The sequence below is a fragment of the Plectrocnemia conspersa genome, unplaced genomic scaffold (assembly GCF_051122295.1).
Source record: "Plectrocnemia conspersa isolate PC_06_02 unplaced genomic scaffold, ASM5112229v1 ptg000014l, whole genome shotgun sequence".
NCBI classification, from domain to species: Eukaryota; Metazoa; Arthropoda; class Insecta; order Trichoptera; family Polycentropodidae; genus Plectrocnemia; species Plectrocnemia conspersa.
Window position 1 is genome coordinate 29,828,845 of NW_028277178.1, and position 15,174 is coordinate 29,844,018.

Genomic DNA, 15,174 nt, shown 5'->3' on the forward strand with positions numbered 1-15,174 from the left:
TCTGCATGTTATTTTACATGTCCTTGTATGTTTTAGAGTTATATATTAGCTGAATCCTTCCTGTAAGGTTACATAGGGTTAAATCATTTATGTACAGATTAAATAGTAATGGTCTCAAAATAGAATCTTGTGGAACTCCACACTTGACCACCTCAAATTCGCTTTGCGTACCATTATAACTACATATTGTATATTATTTAAAAAGCTTTTTAAAAAGTTTAGCATTAGTCCAACTATTCCAATATAGTCTAATTTCTCTAATAATATGTTATGGTCTACTGTATCAAAAGCTTTTTTTAAGTCTATAAATAATGTTGAAGTTTTATTTTTATCATTGAAGTTTTGTTGTATTTCATTAATTAAATCAATAGCCGCATACTTTGTTGTCAAAAATTAATTTATTCTATTCATTAGAATTGGTTCAAGCTATTTTAATAGATTTGGTAAAACATATATAGGGCGATAATTATTAGTGATCCTTTTATATAAAGGAGTTATTTTGCAATTTTTAGGCATTCGGGGAATATTTTCTTTTTCAAAGATTTATTGAATAATTTTACTAAGATAGGAGCAATAAGACTATCATTTGATCTTATTGTTTTAACTGTTATACTATCAATAGCAGGCGCTGAGTTATTTTTTAATTTGTTTGTTGTATATCTTATGGCTTAATTTGCTGAATCTTGAGCCATATTTGTGGTAGTGTTTATACCATCAATGTTAATTTGTATTTGATCTGATAAAAATGTTCCAATTAAGATGAAATGTTTATTAAATTCATTGGCTATTATTTTTGTATTTGTAGTTAAGTCCCCCATTTTCAAAATAAATTTTGGAGTATTTTTGATAATTGTTTTAATTTTTTTTTATATTTTAAATTGGTTATTATTAGTATTATTAAACATTTTAGTATAGTATTCTATTTTTATTTTCATTCGATAAGCAGATCTGTTTTTCTGAGCTAAGATAATACTAGGTTGTAGCTTCCATTAGTGATGACAAACATTTCTATTTTTATTTAAGTTATTTAGATGTTCATCAAACCATGATATTGATATTGATCATATTTTAACACACAACTAATTTTTAGGTAAAAATACATATTATATAATATAAATACTGACTAATGAACTGTAATAAATACTGATTTTGTCATCTGTCAAAATAATTCGTACCGTTTAATATCATATAAATTCTGACTAATCCAATTTAAATTCTAACCACAACTGTATTAAAATACCAAACCTAAAAATATGGTTTTATGCCATAATATATTTAAATGTTAAAACCAGTATTTAATGAATAGAATATACATAATTTATTTCGAATCGATTGGATATTTATATTTATATTTCGTTTTATTTTGCATTTACGCTTACATTGTGTATCTTTTATACGAATTTACATAGACGATGCGCGTTTTCTGTTTCTGTCTTATTCTTCTACACACTTCTACACATTTTCGAGTGTAGATTAAATCGCAGCACGATCCGCGTGCGTGTCACGCCCCAAACACCGATTCGATCCGGTTTGTTCTGATACATTATATTCCCCGTATCTCATCGCGATGCTGATGCCGATAATTGGATTGAGATAATATTCGGCGTTTAATATCTGCAAACGATATGCACATGCGCCGGAGGATTTTTAAGTGTGCACGTTTCGTTTTGCGCCAGTGTTGTCCGCGTCTCGGCGGGGAACGTTCGCTCGCCGCCCGGCTCGACCTCGTTTTGTTATTTATGGTCAAAACGTAGTCGAGATCGTCGAATATAACCAGGATGTCTGAAGCAGCGAAAGTCGCTGTCGACGAGATGCATATCCAAGGCTCTCACTATTTGATCAACTCGCCGAACGCGGCCCTGAGCAAGACGATCCTCATCAAGTACATGGACCTCCCCGTTACCGGCAAAATTCAAGCTACCTACGTGTGGATCGATGGGACAGGGGAGAACTTGCGCTGTAAAGACAGGACCGTCGAATTCATTCCGGACGATCCTAATCAGCTGCCGATATGGAACTTCGACGGCAGCTCAACCGACCAGGCGACCGGTAAAAACTCGGACATATTCCTTTACCCGAAAGTCATATACAAAGATCCTTTCAGGAGAGGCAACAACATTTTGGTCATGTGCGAGACGTTCGACCACCATAACAAAGCGACTCAGACCAATCACCGCGCTACGTGCGACGAAGTTTATCAAAAATGCAAGGACGAAGAGCCTTGGTTTGGGATCGAGCAAGAGTATACTCTGCTCGATTCGGATATGAGGCCTTACGGATGGCCGCGTCAGGGAAACCCTCCGCCTCAAGGGCCCTATTATTGCGGCGTAGGGGCCGATAAAGTCTTCGCTAGAGATTTGGTAGAGGCTCATTATAGATGTTGTTTATATTCGGGGATATCCATTTACGGATCGAACGCCGAAGTCATGCCGTCCCAGTGGGAGTTCCAGATAGGACCGGCCGTCGGTACGAGGGTGGCCGACGATCTATGGATGGCTCGCTTTATCCTGCATAGATTAGCAGAAGAGTTCGGTATCATCGTAAGCCTCAACCCTAAGCCCGTAGAGAACTGGAACGGATCAGGGGCTCACACGAACTTCTCCACCCAAAAGATGCGCGATCCTAACGGCATTCTCGAGATCGAAAAGGCCATAGACAAGCTTTCCAAGGTCCACATGAGACACATAAAAGTGTACGATCCCCACGGTGGCAAGGACAACGAGAAGCGACTCACTGGAAAGTTCGAAACTTCGAGCATCAACGACTTCAGCGCTGGCATAGCCAATCGAAAGTGTAGCATAAGGATACCCAGGAACGTAGCCGACGAGAAAAGAGGATACTTGGAAGACAGGAGACCGTCGTCCAACTGCGATCCCTACGCCGTCGTTGAAGCGATGCTTAGAACCATCTGCCTAAACGAATAATAATCAATTATAAAGACAATAACTATATAATTAACAACAATTCTAAAGTCGCATAATTATTATTAGCATGGACTGATAATAAAATATAAACACAACGGGCATTGTTTTATCTTGCAACTAGCACACGCGAGTGACGCATCGCATTCTAAAATTGTCGTTAATTACTACAGATAGGATATATTAATAAATATACAACTTTCATATCGCTCGGTTACAACTAAATATATGTATTTTCAAATGAAATATTATATTTAATAAATTATAAGACTGAATCGATCGTTTTTTTATTTTCGCACTCAATAGTGTTGATTTTGCGTAATTATTTCGAACACGTCCCTATCCGCAATTTCCTTCGCCTCTCTTCTTCTTATCGAATCTCGAGATCTTCCGGACCATTGGAGCGTATATTTCCATGTTTACAATTTTCACCTTCAGATATAGATAAAGAGACGGGAGAGAGAAAATAGAACTGCGTAAGTACATATTAAGTTCGTCGACACGCAGCAGATCAAACATAATAAAAACACGCACGCGTTATATTATACAACACATAGAAAACATAGAATCTAACTACAGGGCACATAATACGTAATCAATAACGCATTAGAAAAGGATTTTCCGTATCTGAAATACCTCTGTCCGAAATCGTAGTTTATTGCCGTCGAGATAAGATAAAATTTATACGCGCGGCCGTTTAATTAGCACACCTGGAATACATATGAAATAATGTATCCGGTAATTGCTTGTTTTTTTTGTCGAATCAATTTGGCGTGCCGTTTGCTCTTTGTTCGTTAATTCAATTCGTTGTTTGACATTGGCACACTAAGATGTTTTGATAACTCTATTGTCACAGGTGTTTAAAAATAGGCACGCGCGAACAAAATAACATCTAGGGCATTTTACGACCTTTTAAATTACGCATATAAAAATAATTCCAAGCTATAAAAAAAATATTTTAACATATGTATATCAGATTTTATTTCACTTTTATAATACATAGAGATTATTTTTTTATAAATTTCGCATCAAAATATCATAATGTCAAATAATACAATCCGATCGTCTCAAATTACGTAATGTAAATACATGAATGTAAAATTAAATATTTTTATTTAATATTTTACAAATTATTTGCGCGCTTTTGTCGGTTCACGATTTTAACCGCGCGCATTTGACAGTGCATATTATAACGACACAATTAATAAAAAGCGTGACAATTCTAAGAGTAATATATATTTAAATTGAATTTTTTATGTCACCAAAAAAATGTTTTGCCCGAGTATTCATTATAATTTTTTTTCACGCTTTTGTCCGGCGCTTTTTCGTCTTGCGCGTTTTTGTCAGTTCCTGATTTTGATGGCGTAGTTTTGTCCTTTGCGTTATTATTACGTCGCTGATTACTATACACTAATACAACATATCTAAGAAAAAGCGTTTCAAGTCTGAAAATTAAATTATTATACGTATTATTTATATAATTGTATAATAACTTTCTCTTTATCTTGTCTGAAAGATTTAATAGGAAATATTTTTGTTTAAGATTTTACAAATTATTCGTGCGTTTTTGTGATTTTAACCGCGCGCATTAGATAGTGCATATTATTACGATATACTTAACATTTAATATGCCACAAACTATTAGTACGGTAGTGCACTACAGGCCAAGATTTTTTTAGCGATAACAAAATTTAGTAACACTAAAATTAATATACAACGTTTAATTTTTACTGTTATTTACTCAGAAAAACGCTATTTTTTCCTTCTAAGCTTATCGCATTACAAAATAACAAATAAAAGAATACAAAATATTGTAAAATATATTTAAAAAAATATTATAAGTTTAATGTCAGGGTTGTCATATAACTATTAGCCAAAATATATTATTAAAATTTCGTAAAAAAATATTTACATATTTGTAAATATTTATGTATATACACCAGGCGCATACGGGGAGATATAATGTCGAGAGTGAGTGAGATATTTGGGTGTGCGTTACATGCGTTCCACACGCCCGCCTCTTCTCACTCACTCTCATCACGTAACATGCGAGCGAGCGAAAGGGAATATGTCTCATCATACGCGCCAAATATACATATACATATACAAATAGGTATAAGCAAATTTAATGCAGACTAATAAAACAAAATTAAAATCTAAAACAAATATCAAGATTGTCACGTTAGCTTTAGAATTTTTTTTTAAAATATTGTGAAAAATAAAATTAAAAAAATACATTAAATTTAGACATTTATAAAAACATTATGCTAGGACTGTCACATCAATATATATTTTTAGTTACTACTGCTATGGATTATTCTTGTTAGTAATATCAAACGCCCGCGCGGCACAGCCCTGAATAGTAATTCTCATTGAATGTCATACAATGCTTAGACTTATATATCTCTAATATCGAAATAATTGCAATTTATTTCGTCGATTTTATTCTTATTAACTTAAGATATGTCATTACGTCACACAAAACACTTGAATTTGTTGTCGTGCTCATTTTTAATGGCTGAACTAATGCGCCCAGACATAAAGCGCGTTAACACGCTTAAGGCGCAGAAAGGGTTAAAGAAAAGTGTAACAATTCTAAGAGTTACAATAATTTGTATTTTATAATTAAATTATATCTGTATTTTTTCATGTCAGACAGCAAATATTTCACCTGAGTATTATTTTAAACATTTTTTCGCGATTTTGTCCAACGTTTTTTTGTCATGCACACTTTTGATTTCCCGATTTTGACCACGCACACTTGACGGCGTGGTTTTGTTCTCTGCGATACTATTACTGCGCTGTTTACTATGCACTAGTATGACAAGTATCTTAGACGAAGCGTAACAATTTTGAGAATTACAGCAATATAGATTATTTATATAATTGTATTACACCTGTGTTTTAATCGTATATAAGAGAAAAATGTACAATAACATATTATTTTTTGAGGATTTTTTTAAATTTTGACGTGTTTTTGTCATGCGCGCTTTTGTTGGTTCGCAAATTTGACTGCGCGCATTTAACGACGCGGTTTTGTTTTAAATGTTTTTGCTAAGACACTGATTATTATAAATTAAAACTTGCGACCAAAAATCTTAAGTTTTGTAACAAAATTTATTTTAATTTTTAGGAAATAATGTGTATTTATTAAAATCACGACGGGAGTAGTAAAATAAAATTAATAAAATTGTTCTGTTTTAGTGAAATACACTAAACTAAGAATATCTGATAAAAATTCTTATATATTAGTATTCTGTATGTATTACTTTTTTCTGCATCTTTATAAAAATTTAATTTGCGTTATTCTTATCCATGATTACGATGTTTCATCAAATTGTTGTTCAGCATATTCTAGTGATATTTCTTCTTCTTCTTCACTACCTTAAAGTGAAGCTAAATAAATACTTTTCGACTTTTTAAAAATGTGTCATTGAATATTTAAGTGGCAATAATATTTAATGATATATAAATTTAAGAAACTGTAATAATATATACATACATATATTACTTGTAAAATAATAAAAAAATTGATATTTTTTTATTTTATATAACATAATTTCTATATAATAAAAGTTTTTTTGTAATATATTGAATATTCCATTTTTTTTCGCTGTAAAAATTTTTTAATAATATTTATTTTTTACAAAATCACATTTTTATTAAAAAATACAATTATAAATTTAACGAATTCATCATGATATTTTCTTACAACCGGTATTTTTGACTGCTTGTGAAACGTTAAAAATATGCAAATATTATTATAAATATTACATCATTTCGATAAATTTTATTTTAACACATATAATATTTTCATAATAATTGAGTCAACATCAACAGCGATCTGATTTTTTTAATTATATATGTTTTTAAACTGTTTTAAGATCGTTGTAAATTAAATTGCAATTTCGTTTTGAATTACAATTTAAAATATATTTTTCTCAAACACGAAATTAGCAACAACTTTTGTCTAAAACGTTTTTATTATCATATTCAATGTTTTTGTTTTAATTAGTTACATATATGTAAGGATGCTACAACAAATAATTTGTGTTATTTTTAAATCCATGTTTACAACGTTTCGTTAAAAATATTTTTTGCAGTATTTAGTGATAATTTGTATTCATAAAGCTATATTTCTAACTAGATTATTAATATTTTTTAATATTGGGAGCAATATATTATCAAATTCTTACATTCTTGGGAATTATTATTTGAATAACTATTTGTTTAGCTATTTATTAGCCTTTTATAATATTAGTATACTTAAAAATTGATTAATTTAGTTTACAATGTGGATTCTGTTTCTTAGATTTTTTAAAACATTTATTTAGTCTCAACTTATGTATATGGTATTGCTATTATTTTTTGGGGTTTTTTATAACCAAGTTATTATTTATTGATAACAGGAGATATTAATCAACTTTCAAAATGATTGTATATGGTTAACAAGATAAATCTATTTTTTTACATAGCGCAGATATTTATATATTTCACAAAGCGTAGAATAAATAATTTAATTTCATACTAACCACGTTATGCAATTTATTTAGTAATATAAAAAGTAACAAATTAGTAGTTGTAATTTTTTATGGTTAACGATAGCTTTACATTTTTTTTTTGTATATTCAGCAATTTGAGTCGTGATTTTTGTTTTTATGCTTACTGACTTTTTATAATGATTTTTTAGTATATCTATTAATTGATTGACCTGTCCGCAGTTGTAATTTGCGACAACTCACGTAGGTGATTGTGCAGTGTTACTGAATCTAAGCCCAGCTAAATACATGTTATAATGTTTAATGGGCTGAATTCTCAAGCCTTGTGCAACTGCTGAACGGGGACTGCCGGCCAAGGCTTAGAGACTCGTTTTTAAAAATCAAACAAAAATAACATTAAGGCAATTACCTCTATTGTCTACAAAAATCTATGAAATATTACACTTGAAATCACTAGAACAATTTTATAATAATTTATCAACACGATATACCAGTAGCATATACTATGACTAATACTTTAAAAACCAAAGTTTTTGTAAGCTTTGTATTTTTTTAAATTTATATTGTGTCTAGACGATCCAAATTAGTGATTTGTATTTAATTTTAATTTCAATCAATCTTTACAGATTATGCTAGATTTTCCTTGTCTTATGCTACATCAGATTATAGAAAATATCATAAATGTTCACAATGAAATGTGCCGCCCTCGTCTTCACTGATTATCTGGGGAATCGAGGAAGAGGCCAGCCATAAAAATTTTTGTTCTTCTTTGATTTCCTTTACAAAATATATACTGGAATGTCACTGAATTAATAGCATTTACTCGTCATTTGAATATATGTACTAGATACAGAGCTCATGCCAAATCAGGCATGTGTTGATTTGTACTAAAGTACGAACCGGTTGAGGTTTTCGTACTGAAATACGAATCTAAACCTTACAGATCGATAAGCTCAGAGCAAAACGGCTCCTTTCATTACATTATCAGTTCATCAAGAGGAAACTCGAGTTGTAAAACAACTCTAGGGCACTTGCGTATCATATATAAGTTTAAAAAAAAAATATTAAAAAAAATTTCACGGCTGTAATATAAATTTCTGTAACATAAAATTATTTTAAAACTTAATTTAATGTGTATGGTATACAGTAGCATAGAACATAGATTTTACCATAACGGTATTTTAATATTGTCTGTAAATGTTGTTTTGTAACATATACCACTATTGTTATTAAAGACTCAATTTGAAACGAAGATTTAGATCAAACAAACACTCCTTGACTTACTTTGTTTCCTTTGTATACGTTTGTTAAAAAAATGACTATATCAAGATATGCCTTTCGAATTTCGAATCAAATTTCTATGTTCGCAAGCAAACGGCACGTTTTCTTCGCATAAACATCTACAACGGTTCTGCTGTGTCACCAAAGCTTTTTTCCGCTGTTTTATAGCTACATCGTTCCGATTTATGGCACACGGTGTGGGTGAAAGCTAGACTGGCTGGGGGGTGTCTTAATATCCCCCGGGGACGATTTCGTATTTGGATTTTATCCGGATCGTCGGGCGTTTACGGCAGAATGCGCCTTCAAAGCGAGAGCGGATAATTAGGTTTGTTTGCCGATTAAATTTGTATAAATACAAAATCGGTTCGAAGTGTTTGCATAATATGTGTGAACGAACGGATGTTCGTGTACATTGGGCACAAAGAATGCATAAGATTTGATGGTATTTTTACCTAACAAAGGAGACTTTTGGCTGAAGCTCAACGATCTACTCGCGAGAGTGCGATGCGCTGAATATTGTATTGTAGTATGAAATAAGTGGTTAAATTAAATATTTAATAATTTGAAACAGACCTTGAAATATTACTTGTTATTTATTTTAATAAATAAATAATTAAAATCTATTATTTGTATTATATATAACACAAAATATTGCAGTTCATCGAAACAAATTAAATCTATTTGTTTAACTTGCTCATACTATAAATATAATTATAAGTGTTAAAAATTTTATTATTAAACTAAACAGCAACTTTAGTTCTATAAACATTGCTAGAATTTTTGTTGTGTAATTTATATTTTTTTTTACAAAAAAAAAATTTTTCTTTTAAAATATATATATTTATTATATAAATCACAATAAAACTGATAGTTTAAAGTGTATATTTAATATGTTTAAAAAAATATTTTTATATAAAAAGATTGTACCGACTTTGTAAACATACTGTATAATGACATTGAGTTTATTTCCCTTTGTATTTTATTAAATAAAAAGCATTAACTGTTTGCTTATAAAAAAATACGTACGAGACTTTTATCAATCAGATTGATAATTTTTTCATAATATTCTTAGAAAAGTGTTATCATTTCGTACATGTGATTGATCATAGTAACTGAGATTTTTACTAATATAAGTAATATAATACTGGATAAATAAGCCAAATATGATCTTATTTTATTAAAAATAATGATTCTCATATTAATTATGCATATAAGGATTAGCTTACGGATAAGAAGTTCAATTCTCATTTCAATGTTCGATTCAAATTCCAATTTATTATTTTTTCAGTATAAGTTGTTTTCAACTGTACAATGTATTTCCAATAGAAAAAGTTTGGTTTTAATGAGGTCATCAGTCTCTAGATAGTACAATAAAATACTTACTACGTAACATAACAGTTACGTTAAGATTACAATCAATAGATTACAACTTTCGTTTCGCAATTGGCTTTTACGATGATATAAATAGATAATGAATTATTTGTATGATAGTGTTTTTATCGAGTTTTTATGCCTTCAGCCGATGTGATGACTTTTTATGATGCAAATAGTATTAAATTTTATTAAACAGTTTAATCTAATCATCTAATTCTTGACACCATTAAAAAAATTAGGATCTAAAACCTCAATAAAACTCATATTTAAAAAATAACAAAACGTACATGTGTATCGTGTTTTTTTTTTATGACTTACAGTTAAACTAATATACTATCTTAAACATTAAATAATGATACACAAGTGGTATAATATGATGGAATCCCATAATCACCTTTATGTGTTTTGAATTCATATCGTGTCTAAGAGATCAGTATTCATGATTATTATATAATCATAATTTTGATAAGTCATCACATATTGGATTTTATTAGATTATCTTAATCTTTTGGATGAATATCGATCAGATTATTTCTAATCAAGATATGATGTACATTTTAAATAAAAATCTTTAATATTAAGCTACTTTATCTTATAGGGAATATCTATGATTAAAAATAAATAAATAAGCGATTAGAACAAAAACATTACTTTTTAATTAGTCAACATTTCAATGTTATTGCTATTATGTTATATAAATAATCAGTACAAGTAAACTGTGGATTAAATATTAAGAAAATAATTGAAAAATATACCTAATAAATACCTAAATTTTAGCAGAAAAATTCTTAAGCACCTTTAAGATAAGTTAGGAATGGATGAATGTCCATAGGATGGCCGACAAATAATGATGGAATGTATTAATTATTAAAAATGACTCAAAATGTATTTATCATCTTTGGATACTTTTAGATATAGGGATAAATAAATACGGTACAGTAAATGCGCAGCTTAACGTGTGCTATTTTGTATGAATTTAGAATAATGGAATACACAAAATTGTGCATACGCTATGACATGTGTCTAATGTAATCTGTATAAAACTGTTTTATAAAAATATGGTCCACGAGAAAATCACTAGATGTAGCTAAATCCATTTTTTTGCGAAACGTCAAAAAAAAATATAATAAAAACAGTGCAAGTTAAAAAGTATCAGATTTTATATGTATAGATATTATATTTAAACAATTTTCATGTAAAACTCGTAGACTAACTAGTTATATAAATTATTGGTTAAATTACTATATAATGTATTTATTTATATAATAATTTAACAAAAAAAAACGGATATTGATATGTTAATGAATTTATATTATTATGTTCAAAATAAATATATATTTATACTGTTGTAATTTTATAGCTTAGAAATTTAGTGGTTTAAAACCTTTTAAATATCAATGCATTATAAAAAAGTATAATTTTTGATTGGCAGACGAATGGAAACGGGTTTTTATTATTGATTGGACTAATGCAGTAACAATTTATAAGTAATATTTACATATTAACTAAATGTTATAAATGAGATGGTATTTTTATTGTAATGTGTTGCTATTGCTACTACCACGTCATTGTTGCTAGGGCTGCCTAGCTTTTGGCCAAATAAGTCGGCCCCCACAGTGGCAATATTGCACATTTCTAAATTTTTTCCTTAATTTTTTTTACTTTTTGTTTCTTCTTAAAAACATATTCTCTAGCTCATTTGCATTTATAATGTTGTCATTTGAGTTTTCACTACATATTACATAAAAATGCGCAAATAGCAAATAACACGTTCTAATAAATTGTGGAAATAAAGTTTTATTTGAAAAAATACGCTTAAGGCTTGATTTTTTCTTATAAAATAGAACTATTAATAACCCTTATAGTATTTTCGAAAAAATATAATTTGTCATAAAAATAGTTTTTTGCTTCAAAACAAGTTTAGAATTTAGTCGATCGGCCCTCCATACAAACTTTTATAAGACTTGAAATTTTCATAAGGCTGATAATTCCTTTATTTAAATGACTAAGAATTAAATTTTTTTAAATGGGATTCTTAAGTACCCCAATAATATTTGCTAAAAAAATATGTTAATTTTACGCAAAATAGTGGCAAATTTAAATTTAAAATATCATAACTTCGTCGAATAAAATTATACAAAAAGTGTTCCTTTTAAAAAAATGTTTAGAAGCTAAACCTGCATCTAAATATAGTATAAAAAAATATTTTTTTTTGCTTTAAAACAAGTTTTATATTAAATTGATTGGACCCCCATATAAGCTTTTATGAGACTTGCAATTTTCTTAAGGCTGTTTACTCCATTGTTTTGAAGAATAAATATTCTTATGTGACTTAAAATAATATTTTTTTACCTAAAAAACTATATTTATAACTTAATACTAATATTAATCTATGTTTGTGTAAAATAAATTATTTAAAAAGCTAGTAGTAGTTCTGAAAAAGTTAAAGTTGTGACGATTATTTTGTTGTCAAAACAAATAAATTATTATTTGTAAAATAATGTAATCATCGTTTTTTATAGTTCTTAAATTTTTATTTTTTTCTACTAATTTTGTAAAATTTATATTTAAAAGTCTAATTATAAAAAAAAATAAAACATAACTAATAAAATTCCAGGAAGTTTTTTTTAGAGTAATAACACTTGCTGCATAAATGTGAATTAAAATTTAAAATAAAATCTCGTGTCTTTATGTTTTTGGATAAATATTTGTTTATTGCACAAAAGTGTTTTAGATTGATTTTATTTTATTTTTATAATATTTATTTTTGCAGTTATAAAATTAATATTTCACATCTCTAGCCATGATTTTGTAATTAATTTAAATAATTCAATATCTGCATAAAATATGTTTTTCCTCATACGCACATACTACAAACATATTATAGTTTTAAATTATTCTATTAAAATTCACGTTAAAAAAAATATTGCATTATTATTCACCATAAATTAATATTATAAAAATAGCTAGGCTCAACTACAAAGTGTATATTTTAATCGTTATTTATTTTTATTTTTTATTTTAAAGACATGCTGTATATGTATTATTAAAAAACAATATAAGTAATATCTGAATATAAAACATGAACTCTTAAACTTTATTAATCATTAATATGATTAACACTTTAACACCCCAAGCATTTTCACTATTATATATAATATAATACATTTAATTCAGAGTTTCTACTAATTCACTAAACTTTTGTGATATGTACTATTTGCTTTTATTTTCAAAGCTTTGTTCTCTAAATGTTTTCTTTACTTGTAAAAACAAACAAAAAAGTAGTCTAATTTATCACAATTTATCACGTATTTATGAGATCAGAATTAGTGCTTATTATATAGTTATAATTTCAAACGATCATCACAGATGGAGTTTTCTTAGACTTTTCTCATTCTCATGGATGAATAATTTATATAAAATCAATTCGTGCATATTAACATATATTTATAGCTGTATTATTAAAATCACTGTCACTGATTTACTGACTCTAATACTATTCTGATGTCTCACTAATTCCTAAATACTTTTTCATTGTGTTTACTTTGTTATAACATCTGTCATTTACAATAAATACATTTAATTAACGCTATATTTTTGTAAGCGCGTAACTGGAAATTAAATATTGTTTTTCTGCTTAGATATAAATGTAATATTAATCTTCAGTCAGGACAATTCAATAAGATGTGGTAATATTATTTATAATATTGATTTAACAGTTAATAGAGAAAAGTTGTAAACAGTACGATAAAACGTAGAAGCAATTTATCAAAAATTTTCAATGGAATGACACGTAAATGTTTTATTATTTGAAAATGGGTCACACAGTGTTTCATTGTATACGGTTTACTACGTGGTTTTATTTAATTTCGCATACTTTGTGTTATTATTGTTTGTCCCAAAATTGTATACGCTTACTATAAGCAAGCAATGAAGGAATTATTCATCCGTGCAAATTCTTTGATCCTCAAATAACACCAACGACCACAAAAGGGTACGGTTATGCTCTCGCATACATAATATAATACGAGTCGATAATAAGTTTAATAGATTTTTTGTGCTCATTTTCAATATTTCAAAGTGTATCAGATATCGCATTAAAGTATGACGAATTGCCCTAAAATACGACGGCAAGTTTTCTAACACCGTGGCTCAAATTCGAAGTTAAGCAAGATTGATTGATGAATTATTCTCGAGTCTTGATGCCAGAGGGGCCTATAATCATGGTGGCGTGGATAAAGGATCCATCCTCCGCGAATAAACCGTGAGTGATAGCGCATTAAGAAGTTAATACGGTAGAAGTTTGTCGAAGAGATGATATTTTGATAGAAAGCGGACCCATTTTACCAAATCGCATTTTTACGATATCGGATTATGTTCTTTAATAACCATTTTGAACCTTCTGTGCCTGGTTTCTGAATATTTCTTAATAATAAAAAAAAACCAATACAACAAAACTTTGTTCACTAATACATGATAACTTGTATTCGAGTGTTGAAACATACGCTGGATATAGATGCATTTACCTGTTTCTATTTTTTTGGTTATCAATAATTCTATTTTTTGTCACTCTTGATTTTCTTTCAAAAGTATAAGAAGTATTTAGCGATATGATTTAATTGTTGTGTTAAAATCATCATACATTGAAGCAATTAAATTGTACTAGACATGACAAAAAATAGTTGTTGAATAACTAATGGTTAAAAAAATAATTAATAGGGGAAAAGACTAGCGATATGACGGTAAAATTTACTTTCTAGCGCAATTATCGCTTTTTAAATGAGTATATATTGCTGATCTGGCATATATTAGTTAGCATGAATGGTTAGTGGAACGATTGGTGACTAATTGAGTTAAAATCCTATTGTTAATATTGACCCTAAAATATACGATGGCAGAATTTTTTTTCCAAGTAGACAATTTATACGAAATTAGATGTTACATGAATTTAAAAAATTAAAATAATTATAGCTAGTGAAAACATTTGTAAAGTAATAGGTAATTTATTAGATACCCATAAATGGCTAAAATGGTTTAAAACAAATCGAATGGGAACTTACGATATCAAGAATAGTCTTGAATTATTTTGATTATTAATG

General features: G+C 28.7%; 1 protein-coding gene and 1 pseudogene across 2 annotated transcripts in view; both read left to right on the plus strand.

Moving 5' to 3' along the window:
* The window catches only part of LOC148226760 (C3 and PZP-like alpha-2-macroglobulin domain-containing protein 8), a 246,540-nt gene that overhangs the window by 139,017 nt on the left and 92,349 nt on the right, over nucleotides 1–15,174 (plus strand). The window lies entirely within an intron of this gene.
* On the plus strand, nucleotides 1,675–3,196 carry LOC148226761 (glutamine synthetase 2, cytoplasmic pseudogene; annotated as a pseudogene). Its single transcript, XR_015812198.1, has one exon. The product of XR_015812198.1 is annotated as a glutamine synthetase 2, cytoplasmic pseudogene (transcript).